Source organism: Pan paniscus, chromosome 16 (genome assembly GCF_029289425.2).
Source record: "Pan paniscus chromosome 16, NHGRI_mPanPan1-v2.0_pri, whole genome shotgun sequence".
Taxonomy (NCBI): Eukaryota; Metazoa; Chordata; class Mammalia; order Primates; family Hominidae; genus Pan; species Pan paniscus.
The window spans coordinates 81,010,975-81,025,454 of NC_073265.2; the positions used below are offsets into that span (position 1 = coordinate 81,010,975).

The 14,480-nt window shown below is 38.9% G+C and overlaps 1 long non-coding RNA gene across 1 annotated transcript in view; it reads left to right on the top strand.

Annotated features, from left to right (window-relative positions):
* Window positions 1-415: 415 nt before the first annotated feature.
* The window catches only part of LOC130540835 (uncharacterized), a 31,524-nt gene continuing 17,459 nt past the window's right edge, over window positions 416-14,480 (top strand). The window contains exons 1-2 of the long non-coding RNA XR_008954834.1: window positions 416-695; window positions 10,280-10,375. This is a non-coding gene — a long non-coding RNA (uncharacterized LOC130540835). The remainder of the gene's footprint in view (window positions 696-10,279; window positions 10,376-14,480) is intronic.

Consider the following 14,480-nt stretch of genomic DNA (forward strand, 5'->3'; position numbering starts at 1 on the left):
TATTTAAAAAATAGACATGAGGTCTTGCTATATTGCTCAGGCTAGTCTCAAACCCCTGAGGCTCAAGCAAGCCACCTGTCTTGGCCTCCCAAAGTGCTGGAATTACAGGTATGAGCCATCACGCCTGGCCAACCATGTATATGTAAAACTGCAACTATATACACACACACACACACACACACCCCTTTAAAATTGAAAGTGGGTCATTTTCTTTTCTATAATACATTGTCAGCAATGCTGTATGCCATTAATGAATTTGAAAATGTGATGTTTTAATATCTGTGCCATATTCCGTGCATAAATTTGCCATAATTTACAATATAGTTTCACATTTGACCACTGAATATTTACAGTGTTGCCAGTTGGTATGGTTTGGATGTGTGTCCCTGCCCAAATCTCATATTGAAATATAATCCCTGGTGGGAGGTGATCGGATCAGGGGGGTGGATTTCTCACAAATGCTTTAGCACCATCCTCTTGGTGGTGTTCTCATGATAGTTGAGTGAATTCTCACTCGATCTGGTCTTTTGAAAGTGTGTGGCATCTCCCCCCTCGCTCTCTCTCTTGCTCCTGCTCCAGCCATGTGACCTGCGTGCTCCCTGCCTTCACCTTCCGCCATGATTGGAAGCTTTCTGAGGCTGCCTTAGAAGCCAAGTAGATGCCAACATCAAGCCTCTAATACAGCCTGCAGAACCGTGAGCCAATGAGAGCCTTTTTCTTTATAAATTACCCCGTGTCAGGTTTTTCTTTATGGGAATGGGAGAACAGAATAATATACCAATGTTTCACTGTTAGCATTAATACTATGATGAACACCCTTATACAGATATCTTCGCATACATGTTTGATTATTTTCTTAAGATAATTACTAGAAATGGGACGGGCACGGTGGCTCACGCTTGTAATCCCAGCACTTTGAGAGGCCGAGGCAGGCAGATCACCTGATGTCAGGAGTTTGAGACCAGCCTGGCCAACATGGTGAAACCCCGTCTCTACTAAAAATACAAAAATTAGCCTGGCGTGGTGGCAGGGGGCTGTAATCCCAGGTACTGGGGAGGCTGAAGCAGGAGAATCGCTTGAACCTGGGAGGCAGAGGTTGCAGCGAGCTGAGATTGCGCCATTGTACTCTAGCCTGGGGGACAAGAGCGAGACTTTGTCTTAAAATAATAATAATAATAATAATAATTACTAGAAATGGAATTAATGGGTTAATGCCTGAATATTTGTAAAACTCTCAGTAGAAATTGTCTGTCAAACCGACCTCCAGAAAGATGATAGCACTTTCTACTCCCATGATTGGTATATAAGGCTGCCAGTTTCCAGTAGTTCATCAACTCTAAGCATGCTCTTTAAAAAGAAATGTTGTCTATTTGATAAGCAACAATGGACTTTCAGCTTCATTGTAATTTATTTGATTAGTAAGATTGATTTTGTCTTCTATATTTAAATAGCGATTAAATTTAAAGTGATTTAAGTAGTTCCTTTTAAGGATTGTTCATGTTCTTTGCTATTTTGTTAAATTCCCATTTGTATTTTCTTGTTAATTTGTAAGCGTGCTTCATAATGTAAAGGAATAAATTCTTTGTTATATATATATATATATATATATATATATATACACATTTTTAGTCTGCCACTTTTCTCTCGATCTATTTTTCATTACCACTAGCATGCAGAAGGTTTTACAAAAGTCATTTGGTTAAAACTGTACATCTTTTATTTTGCAATTATTTTTCTATTAAATTTATGCTTAGAAAATTCTTTCCAACTATAAAATTGGTTATCTAATTATCTACTTAGTTATCTAATATTCAGCTGTATTTTATTTTAATCTTTAACAGCATTTAAAGACTTTTTGCCTATTATGCCTTTTATATATAGTATGAGGTATGGATCTAACTTAATATTTTACCATATAGTTAACTAATTGTCTCACACTGTTCACTGGATGTCTTCCTCCTCAATTACCTGATATCAAAAGTATATTAATTCATATATTGTTACTGTTAAATCTAAAATGCTTAGATAAGTTTAACAGAGTTTGAACAAAGACCAATTTAAGAATTGGGCAGCTCTGAGAACCAGAACAGGTACTAAGAGCTCCAGTCTGTCATGTTGTCAGGAAGCGTTTATGGGCAGAAAACAGAATTGAAGTTCCGAGACAAAGCTCGGTATCTTGTCCTATTTGGATCAGCTGATCATCTATTTTTTTTCTTTTTTTGAGGCTGGTCTTGAACTCCTAGACTCAAGCAATCGTCCTGCCTTGGCCTCCCAAAGTACTGTGATTACCGGCATGAATAACCATGCCCAGTCAGCCACCTGTGATTGACTGAAGCTCAGCTGATGTGCTTGGCTGAGACTCAGTTATGTGGTATAAGAGTATATTCCTAGTTAGGCTTTCAGCTAGTTCACTTAGGTGGCAGTTTGTTACGTAAGAACTCGGTTATGGAGGTATCTTCAGGCCAAATTTAGTTTAGTGTGACGTTGCTGTACTTTTATAATGACTGGAGTTTTATAAATTAATTTTGAATGATATGTATACAAAATGGACAAGATGTTGATCCTTATGGAAGCTGGGCGATGGGTACATGGGAGTTTATCATACTACTCTCTTACCTTCCTTCTTCCTTGAAAATTTCTCGAATAAAATGATTTTACTATTCTAATTAAAAGAAGTCTTTACACTTGAACTCTTATTTCTTCCTCAAGTTCAGCGTGTAGTCAGTTATCACCAAATCCTGACTGCTGTTGCACATCATCGCTGTCACTGATTTAGCTCAGGCAGCTCTGTCTTCCCTGGACCTCTTGTCTGCGGGGTCCCTGTTCCAGCTATCCTCACACTGCCTACCTCAGCATGCCTTTCTGTTTGCACTGGGCTCCTTTCTAGGCAAGCTGCATCATGCACCATAAATTCTGGGCTTTACACACTAATTGCCCTTCCCTGAACGTGCTCTGCTGCATCTCACCTGAGTTCATTTGCATCTGGCTTTCTGCCTGGAAAGCACTCACCTTCCTTGTCCGTCTGGCAAACTCGTGTGGTCCCTTTGGTACTCAAATGGAGCACCAGCCTAAGAAAGCCTTCTTTGGACCTCCCTGGCAACTCCAGCCATGAGCACAGTTCTCTCCTTGGGGCTTCCATCATTGAACACACCCTAGCGTATTTGTTTATGTATCTCATATAAAAGGGAACCAATTCTTGTTTATTTGTATAACCTCAGTGCCTAGCAAAGGGTCAATGAATGGTTGATGCATAAATTAAAAGGAAAGGAAAATCTACCTTCTAAACCCACCTGAAAGAAACAATGATTCTAAATTAGAATTTAATTATGGCACTCTTTCTGTCTCTCATTTCTGAAGTATGGTTGTACCTCTAGGTTCTGTCCTAATGAGTCACAGATTTACCATGAAATGAATGGAGCCGGAGTCTCAGGGCTCCTCATCGCATACCCTCCTTCCCAGGCTGTGGGAGGAGGCCTGGTGATATGTTCACATGGTTACCTGATACTGCAATATTTGCAAGATACTTATCTCTTCCCTTCCACTTCTTTTCTTGTCAGAGAGTGGTGAAGTGAGCAAAAACACCTTTGGGATCCAGCTAAAGAAGGTTGAGCTGAGAATGTAGTCATATGAATTTAGTCAGTTCCATTTATATGGTTTACAGCCATTTCTGTGAATGGAGTTATTGTCAGCTGACCTGGTGTGGAGGAATCAGCACCACAGAGTGGAAGGTTACCTTTTCCCTTCTCTCTACTGGGTCAACTGACATCATGACACAAAGATGCAGGGCCAAAAGTCCTATGGTGATTTGAATGTGTCCCATGGCACCTGGTTCTGTAAGTATGTGACTACCAGAGAAGAAGCATGGCTTGTAATTTACAATGCTAAATTGCCTGTCCCTGGAAAACCCTCCCAGTCATCAGATGTGTACAATTCGACTACTCAAGACAGATAATCTTGCCTATCAGGGATACTTAAAGTACAATGTATACAATTATATTTTAAAAATTTTGATGGGAACTGAGACAAAGATTGTTTCTCAGAATACCTGTATTTGCAGAAATATATACACAACCACCCGTGAGTGTCTCTGTGGGTGAAGTTGCAGATTTTGCCTGAGCTAGGCATTACTAAGAACAATCATGAAGTTGAAGGAAATGTTTGTAAATTATCAATAGCTAAACAAATTTCGATCAACCATGCTATAAAACTGAATTCTCTTTCTATCAATAGAAAATACTATTATGAAATTCTTGTCCCGTGAAGAGGTTCCAGGAGTGTGTAGCCAAAAATATAGGAAAAAACGATTGTAAGTGATGTCAGGAAGTTTATCCTAAAAATATCATGCAATCTTTAAAAATCTTATGGTATAGATTGTACTTATCAACTGTTTGAAGATGTATAACTTGTTTCAATTTTAAGTAATTACTCACATGTGTACTTCATGTTGTATTTGCATGCATTCTTTTCTCCATTTATTTTAATTTTTTTTATTATTTATTATTTTTTGAGACAGAGTCTCCCTCTGTCGCCCAGGCTGGAGTGCAGTGGCATGATCTCAGCTCACTGCAACCTCCACCTCCTTGGTTCAAGCGATTCTCCTGCCTCAGCCTCTCGAGTAGCTGGGATTATAGGCATGTGCCACAATGCCTGGCAAATTTTTGTATTTTTAGTGGAGGCAGGATATCGCCATGTTGGTCAGGCTGGCCTCAAACTCCTGACCTCAGGTGGTCCACCTGCCTCAGCCTCCCAAAGTGCTGGGATTACAGGCTTGAGCCACCATGCCTGGCCTGCAGGCATTCTTTTCTTAAAGATGCCTTCCCAAATTTTAAAAGCTCCAGGCCCCATGAGCTCTGGATCCTCCTCTAGTCCTTCCCCTCTGAGTCCTCAACAATTTGTGCCTTTCCCATTGTAACACCTTCTTGATGATTCTGAGGCCTGTTTTCCTTTTCCAGACCTTTGGTTTTGAGCTTGTGTATGCTAGTTGGATGTTGTCTCCTGGTCATCCTCTCAGTTCCCTGCCCCATTAGAGCTTCTGGCTTCCCAGTTTGCCTCTTTGATATCATCACTCCCCTCTCTCTCCTCAACTTCTTTGACTGCATGGCTCACATCTAATCCATCATATCCTCTCAGATATTCTCCTCAGGGTTTCTTCCATTTCACACACCTTTACATTCTTGCTGTCACCGCTGAAGCAGAAATCTCTATTGAGCCATGTGTAGGCTACCGTAGCAGCCTGCTGAACTGGATCTCTGCCCCACCCTCCTTTAAATAGTTCATTTGATTGGATTTTCCTTTATTCTGATGCACTAAACTATTAGGATTGAATAAAATCCATTTCCCCCATCCATTCAAATCTGCTCTATGATGCTAATTCTTCCACAGCCCTTGGTTTAAATCTTAAGCAGACCCCACAGCCTGTCCTTGTATTCTTAGATGATTAAAAAAAAAATCTTCTGATCACAAAAGTGTTAGTTTTGTGGTTAATACACAGGCCACTATAATAATTGTAATAATCAGGGTTCTCTAGAGAAACAGAAAAAACAGGAAGACACACACACACACACACACACACACAGAGATTTATTAGGTTGGTGCAAAAATAATTGTGTTTCTTGCCATTACTTTCAATGGCAAAAACTGCAATTTTACTTTTGCACCAACCTAATATTTTAAGGAATCAACTCGCATAATTGTGGAGGCTGGCAAGCCTGAAATTCACAGGGCAGGCCAGCAGGCCTGAGACCCAGAGCCCACAGGCAGTCTGGAGGCAGAATTCCCTGTTTTTGGGAGACCTCAGCCTTTTTCTCCTAAGGCCTTCAATGGAGTGAATGAGGCCACCCCATATTATGGAGGGTAATCTGGTTTACTTAAAGTTTACTGATTTAAATGTTAATCTCGTCCAAAATATACCTTCATAGCCACATTTAGACTGGTGTCTGACCGAGGTGCCTAGCCAAGTTGACAGATAAAATTCACCACCACGATCACTAAAACTTTGATCCTCATGCAAAGCTAATTCCCCCTGTCTCCCACTGCATGGTGTCTACTTGCATTAGGAGGGGGCTGAGTTACTGCACCTTCTCCCCTGCTCACCAGGCTGCCTGTGATTCAGTGGGAGGGATGGGGGATTAGGGACAGAAATGCTTACTCAATTAGCACTTTCAGACTTGGCAGGTGGTTAAAACTGGCATGACAGCATGGTTCCCTCCTCAGCTCCTGGGCACCCAAGGCTTCGATAGCTCCCCCTCCACTGGGGGCAGCTCTCCTGGGTGGGAGGAAGAAGACCCAGGCAGATGTCTCTCCATGTGGCCCACGTCTAGCCACAGGCAAGACACATATACATTTTTGCCCTGACAACCTCACATCTCAACCCCATTATAAAGGCTGACAGCTTTCTCCTAAAAATAATCTTCTCTATGTCTGACCTGTTAGCACCTCAGCAGGGGTGAGGCATGAGGAGTCACAGCCAAATTTTTGGTGAATTTCTTTGTAAGTCATACAAGATGCTCTCACCCCGCACTTTGGTTTATGGCATCTGTTATCAGACCTCAGCTGAAACAGAGACTGTCATTCCTTGTTATGTTTTTAGAGGGTTCTAAGTAATATTTGGCTCGCTTCGCTCTCCTGCTCAAAGTCCTTCAAAAGCTCCCCACTGCCAGCAGAGTTCCATCTGAGTTCCCGTCCCTGATCTGAAATGTCCAGACATCCTCTTCCTTGACTCCCCTCAAACACCACTCACTCTGCTATTGTTCTTCCACTCCACCAATGAAAAGCCTTCTCTTTAAGATCCCTCTTCCTCTGTGTCCCAGAACACCCTCAATGGAAGCAATTTTTTTCCTATCTTCCTTCAGAGCATATATTCTCATTACCAGTCATTTGGCAGAGTGCCAGGGTGACAGGGAGGGCCTGGGGTTCAGGGGACCTGGTGCTGCCCCGCCTGGGTATGTGACTTTGAGCAATAACTTGCTGTCTCTGAACTTCCACTTCTCTCATCTTTATAATGACGGAAATGAGGCTATCAGAATAATGTCACGTAGTCATTGTGAAGATTAAACAAGCAGACATGTAAACTTTGCTGCACACTGCCTGGCCTTGTGTGGATATGTGTATGGCTGCTTTCTTGGGTCTCTCTCTCTCTGATGAAGAGTCTGCGTGTGGGAAGGTGAGGGGGAGACCCGCCCTGTGGCTGAGAGTTCCGCCTACTCCGTCCCTCCTATAGCACGATGGCAACGCTTGTACACACTCAAATGAGGAACAAACACACACAGCTGAGCAACTGCGGTAACCTGGCCTATTTCATCAACACCTTGGGTAACCTGCTAACCCTTCTGGGAATTATCTTTCTTTGTGAGTGGGCCTCTTTCTGAGAAATGTTCTGTGATATGTGGTCAGAGGTCCCTGAGGCAGGGGGCAGCTGTGCACAGGGCCCCACTGCACCTTGACAAGGGGAAGGCTAAGTGGTACCTACTTGTAGGTTTTCAAAAATAACTCAGTTTCTTTCTATTCTTCCTTTCACTCATAGCGTTTGGTGAAGAAAATGTTGAAATCTAACTATATCGTAATCTCCTTAAGGATTCAGTATATGGCATACCCCAGGCAGCCAACCATAGACTGGATGGTCACGCAGCCTCCAGTGACGTCCCCCAGTGTCATGTTTGCCCTGCTTACATGGTCACTGGACATTGCTGTTTGACCCAAGAATAAAGCCACATGGCTCATGGTGCCTTACGTAATCCCTCTCCCCAGGCAACTAATATCCAATACATCTCCATGTTCTGTTACTTTTACCTCGTGAATATTTCTCAAGTTTGTCTGCTTCTCTCTCTGTTGATTGACTTTTCAAGCCACCACCATCATCTCTCACCTGGGCTCCTGCAATCGCCTTTTAAGTGTCTCCTTGTAGACATTCCTGACCCATCCGTCTGTTTGCCAAACTATAGCTGGGATAGTCTTCTAAAAATAAATCTGGTCACCACGGAAAATGCTATGGAGGTTCCTCAAAAAATTAAATGTGGAGTTTCCCTATGATTCAGCCATTCCAATTCTGGGTAGATACCCCAAATAAATGAAGAAAGGACTCAAACAGGTATTTGTACACTCATGGTCATAGCAGCATGATTTACAATTGATAAAAAGTGGAAGCAACCCAAGTGTTCATTGATGGATGATAGACAAAATGTGATACACACAGACACACACACACAAATATTATTCAGTCATAAAATGGAAATTCTGACAACATGGATGAACCTTGAAGACATTACACTAAGTTAAATAAGCCAATCACAAAAGAAAAATAGGATTCTACTTCTATGAGGTACTTACTAGTCAAATTCTTAGAGACAGAAAGTAGAATGATGGTTGCCGGGGGTTGAGGGGGGAGAAAATTGAGAGCAATTGTTTAATAAGTAAGGACTTTCAGTGTGAGAGGAAGATAAAAAGCTCGAGAGATGGATGGTAGTGGTGGTTGCAGAAAAATGTGAATGTACTGAATGTCACTGAACCGAATGCTTAAAAATGGTAAATTTAATGCTCTGTATATTTTACCAAAAAAAAAACCCCCACAAAGATCTGATCATGTTACTGAAAATACTGTCAAAAAATTGCCTACTCTTCTTAGGATGAAATATGGACCGTTAGCTGAGTCAGCTAGCCCTTGTGCGATTGGACCTCTGCCCAGTCCTCCCACATCCTCTGGTATCATCTTGCCCCTCCATCTCGGGGCTCCAGCCCATTGCCTTTTTTGGTTTCCGAGGAATCTTGCCTACAGTCTTCCCTCTGCTTGGGATGTTCTTTACCTAGACACAGTGACTTGATAAACATGGTAATGTACTGCTGTACACAACTATGATCATGAAACTGTTCATCACCTAACTTCCTTTCCTTGAAAAGTTTGATCTGTCAAGCTTTTGTGTGGAGGACATTATTGTGTCTCTCTTCTACAGAAGAATAAATCTCAGAGTTTGACTTCTATCACATGAAATCACTGGCACTTTAATTTTATGTTTCTGCTGCTTCAGTAAGTACATTTTCAAGAAATAAATTTTATGTTTATCTAAATATCTAACACTAAAAGATAACACTGAATATTTCAGCAAAAAAGGTGAAAATAGCTGATTATTGATCAGGAAAATGTGAGTTAATCAGTGTTTTATGTTATGGATAGTTAATGACATAAAAGAACTGCTCCAAATTTTGGTTTTTGGACATTTATGTAGGTATATAGATGTGATCTATAAGTCTGTAAGTGTGATTTTTATAGATCTATAAATATAACCTATACAAATTTTTAAAATTGCTTTACAGTAAAATTGACTTTTTTAATGGATATAGAGTTCTATGAGTTTTAATATATCTATAGATGGGTGTAGTCACTACCACAATAGAATAGAGAACAGTTTTATCACTCCCCAAAATCTCACACTTCCCTTTTGTAGCTACATCCTCCCCCAACCCCTAACACCTGGCAACCACTGATCTGTTTCCTATCACCATACTTTTGACTATTCTAAGATGTTATATCAGTGGAATCAAAATCAAACAGTACGTAATCTTTTAAGACTGCCTTTGTTTACTCAGCGTAATGAAATACTTAACTAGGTTGTTCCATTTATCAATAGCCCTTTTCTCTGAAGGACATTTGAGTTCTTTCCAAGTTTGCAATTATGAATAGGGCCACAATAAACATCCATGTACAGGAGTGTGTGGAAATATAAGTTTCGTTTCTCTAGGGTAAGTCCCCATGGGTGAAATGGCTGGGTCATGTAGTCAGTGCATGTGTGGCTTTATAAGAAACTGCTATTTTTCTTCAGAGTGGTTGTACCATCTTGCATTCCCACCAGCAATATATGAGAGTTCATGTTCTGCACCCTCAGTAGCACTTGATATTGTCAGATTAAAAAAAAAATTTAGACATTTTAATAGGCATGATGTGATAGCCGATCATGGTTTTAATCTACATTATCCTACTGGTAAATGATGCTGAGCATTTTCTCATGTGCTTATTTATCATCCTTATCTCCCCTTGGATAAAGTGTCTGCTTAATTCTTTCATCTATGTTTTAAACTGTGTTGTTTTCTTGATATGGTTTAGCTGTGTTCCCACCCAGATCTCATCTTGAATTGTAATCCCCGTAATCCCCATGTGTCAAGGAAGAGACCCTGTGGGAGGTGATTAGGTCATGGGGGTGGTTTCCCCCATGTTGTTCTCATGATCCTGAGTGAATTCTCATGAGATCTGCTTGTTTTATAAATGGTAATTTTTCCTGTGTTCTCCCAGGCTTGCCCTCTCTCACCTGCTGCCATGTAAAATGTGCCTGCTTCACCTTCTGCCATGATTGTCTGTTTCCTGAGGCCTCCCCAGGCATGTGGAACTGTGAGTTCTAAATTACCCTTTATAAATTACCCAGTCTCGGGTAGTATCTTTATAGCAGTGTGAGAACAGACTAATACACTTAGTATTGAGTTTTTAGAGTTTTTCTTTTTTAATATATTCTGAATATGAGCACTTTGTTGGATGTGTGGTTTGGAAATATTTTCTTCCATTGTATAGGTAATCTTTTCATTCTTTTTTTTTTTTTTTTTTTTTTGACGGAGTCTCACTCTGTCACCCAGGCTGAAGTGCACTGGCGCGATCTTGGCTCACTGCAAGCTTCACCTCCTGGGTTCACGCCATTCTCCTGCCTCAGCCTCTGGAGTAGCTGGGACTACAGGCAGCCACCACCACGCCTGGCTAATTTTTTTGTATTTTAAGTAGAGACGGGGTTTCACCGTGTTAGCCAGGATGGTCTCGATCTCCTGACCTCGTGGTCCCCCCGCCTCGGCCTCCCAAAGTGCTGGATTACAGGCGTGAGCCACCACTCCCTGCTGGTAATCTTTTCATCCTTTTAATGGCATCTTAGAGAAAAAAATGTTTACCTTTGATAAAATCCAATCTGTTAATTATTTCTCTTCTATAGACTGTGCTTTTGGTATCATGTCTAAGAACTCTTTGCCTAACATCAGATCATGAAGCTTTCTCCTATGTTTTCTTCTAAATGTTTTGTTTTATATTTAGATTATAAACCACTTTCAATTCATTTTCGTTTAAGGTTTAAGGTTTTGGCAGAGGTTCAGTTTTTTGCCTAGGAATGTTTGATGATTTCAACATCGTTTGTTGGAAACACTATCCTTGATCCATTGAATTGCGTTTGCACATTCCTTAAAAATCTATTGGACATGTTTATATGGATCTGTTTCTGTACTGTTTATTATTTTCCATTGATGTATCAGTCTGTACTGTAGACACAAACATGTCACTATAGATTTATAGTTACTGTAGATTTATAGTAATTCTTGAAATAACATAGTGTGAGTTCTCCAATTCTGCTCTTTATTTTCAACATTGTTTTGGCTACTCTCCTTCCTTCTTTTGCCTTTCTGTGTAAATTATAGAATCAGCATATCTGTGTCTACAAAAATTTCTATTGGAACTCTGAGTGCAATTGCAATAAAACTGGAGGTTAATTTTTTAAATGACATTTCTACTATACTAAATCTTCCTATCTAGCAACACAGCATGTCTCTTCCTTTATTTATATCTTTGATTTCTTTCAGTTGGGTTTTATAGTTTTCCTGTAAGGATTCTGCACATCTTGTTATATTTACACAAAATATCAACATATTTTTATATTTTGTGCTGTTGTAAATGTTTTATTTTAAATTTCAGTTTCTAATTGTTCAGTGATAGTATATAGAAATACAATGAATTTTGTATGTTGATCTTACATCTTGCAAACTTCCTGAAATTTCTTATTAATTTAAGAAATTTTGGGTTCATTTCTCTTTCTTGCTTAATTGCACTAAGATTTCCAGTATGAGGTTAAATAGAAGTAGTAACAGTTGACATCCTTGCCTTGTTCCTCATCTTAGGGAGAAGCATTAAGACTTTCACTATTAAGTATGTTGTTAGCTGACATGCTCTTTACCAGGTTAAGGAAGTGCTGTTCTATTCCTAGTTTTTTGAGTAAAAAAAATTTGCGAACAGATGTTGAAGTTTGTAATTTTCCTTTTCTTTCTCTGCATCAATTGATATGATCATGTGTTTTATCTCCTATAGTCTCTTAATATGGTGAATAACATTAACTGATGTTTGAATATTGAACTATTAATACAATTGTAGTCACAGGACAAAGTCTATTTAGTTATGGTGTATTAGTATTTGTTATATATTTAATCATGTGTATTATATATTTAATTTGATATTTTATTGAAGATGTTTGCATTTATATTCATCAGGAATATTTGTCTGAAATTTTCTTATATTGCCTTTATTTGGTTTGGGTATCCAGGTATTGCTGACATTATAAAATGGATGGGGAGGAATGTTCTCATTTCTTCTCTTTTCTGGAGGTGATTATGTAGAATTGATGTCAATTCTTCAAATATTTGATAGAATTTAGCTGCAAAAGCACACAGGCCTGGAGATTTCTTCTTTGGAAAGCTTTTTATCTAAGAATTCACTTCATTTAATAGATTTGGGATAATTCAGTTTATTTGTTGCCTGTTGGGTGAGTTTTGGTAGTTTGTGGCTTTCAAAGAATCCATGCGTTTTATCTGAGTTATTGAATTTATGTGCATAGAGTTGTTTGTACTATACTCTTGTTATCCTTTTTAACGTATATGGAGTCTGCAGTGATAATCTCTTGTGTTTTCTCTCATTTTCTGTTTGTCAGTCTGGTTTGAGGTTTATCAGTCTTATTAATCTTTTCGAGAATTAGCTTTTGGTTTCATTAAATTTTTTAATTGATTTTGCATTTTTTATTACATTGATTACTGTTTTTATTTTTCTTATTTCCATTTGCTTTTAGCTTATTTTGTTATTTTTTTAGTTTATCAACTTAGAACATTTCTTTTTTAAAAACAATTAGCAGTTAATTCTATAAATTTTTCTCCAAGCATTGTTTTCTTTGAATCTCACAAATTTTAATATTTTGTATTTTTATTTCATTCAGTTCAAAATATTTTCTAATTTCCCTGGAGTCTTCTTTTTGGCCCATAGATTATTTAAGCATATTATTTAATTTCCAAGTGTTTGAACATTTTTCAGTTATATTTCTTTTAGTAATTTCTAGTTTAATTCTATCGTGTTCAATAGTCAAACGGTCAAATTCTTTTGTTAACATTTGTCTTATGACACAATAATAGTCCACCTTGGGAAATGTTTCATGTGTACTTGAAAACACTGTGTATTATGCTGTTGTTGGGTGGGATGTTCTATAAATTTTAGTTAGATGCAGTTAGTTTATGACAATGTTCAGTTCTCTGTATTCATGATGATTTTCACTACTTGTTTGACTTATGTCTGAAGAAGGAGTGTTGAAGTCTTCCATTTTAACTGTGGATTCATTCTTTTCCTTCAGGTCTATTGGTTTTTGCTTCACTTAGCTTGAGGCTTTGTTGTTAAGTGCATATACATTTAGGATTATTAGGAGTTCTTGATGAATTGACTCTTTTACCATTATGTTATGTTCTGTTTACCCCTGGTAATTTTCCTTGTTCTGAAATCTGCTTCATCTGATATTAATGTAGACACTCCAGTTTTCTTTTGATTAATGTACACATTGTATACTTAGTCCTTCCTTTCACTTTTAACCCACCTATATAAAAAGGGTTTCTTAAAGGGAGTACCTGTATATATTTGGGTTTATTTTTAATCATTCTGACATTTTAAATCTATTATTTGTTATGTTTAGACCATCTAATTTGGGGAACATGGTTGTAATAGCTGCTTTGAAGTCTGTTAACTCTAACTTTTATGTAACCTTAGAGTTGGTGTCTGTTAATTATATTTTTTATTGTGACGAGATATTCCTGATTATTTGTATGCCAATTAATTTTGGATTATATTCTGGACATGATGAGACCCTGGGTCTTATTTAAATGCTAAAGAGAATGTTAACTTTGTAATTCTTGTTGTTGCTGTTGTTTTGGCATGCAGTCACCCTGATTACATTTGGTCTGCAAATTCTGACCTGCCTTCTCTGAGTCTGGCATAATTCCATTTTCAAAGTATTTTCACTGGTGCTGAGAACAGTCCCAGTGGCTAGTCTGTGGCCCCGTAGCTCAATTCTCAAAGCCTGTGATATGCTGATAAGGTTCAGGTTGACAAATGCACAGGTAGGAGGGGCACTCAGGAGTTCATACACAACTTTATGGCGTCACACTCTTGATCCCTCTCCTCTCTGTGATTTCACCAATGTACACTTATTCCCTGCGTCCTCTCTTCTCAGTTCTCTGGCTAGAAATCTAGAGTTCTATTTTCCCCAATATCATGCAAACTTACTGCAACTGTGCCTACGTCCAGGACCAAGTGACAGGAGGAGACAGAGGCAAAACACATATAGCAATGTGTATCCACTGAAAATTCAAACGACCACAGTTCTTTTTGATAAGGGAGAAGAGTTCCCTTTCCTCAGAGTTTTAGGTGCACGACTGCTGTC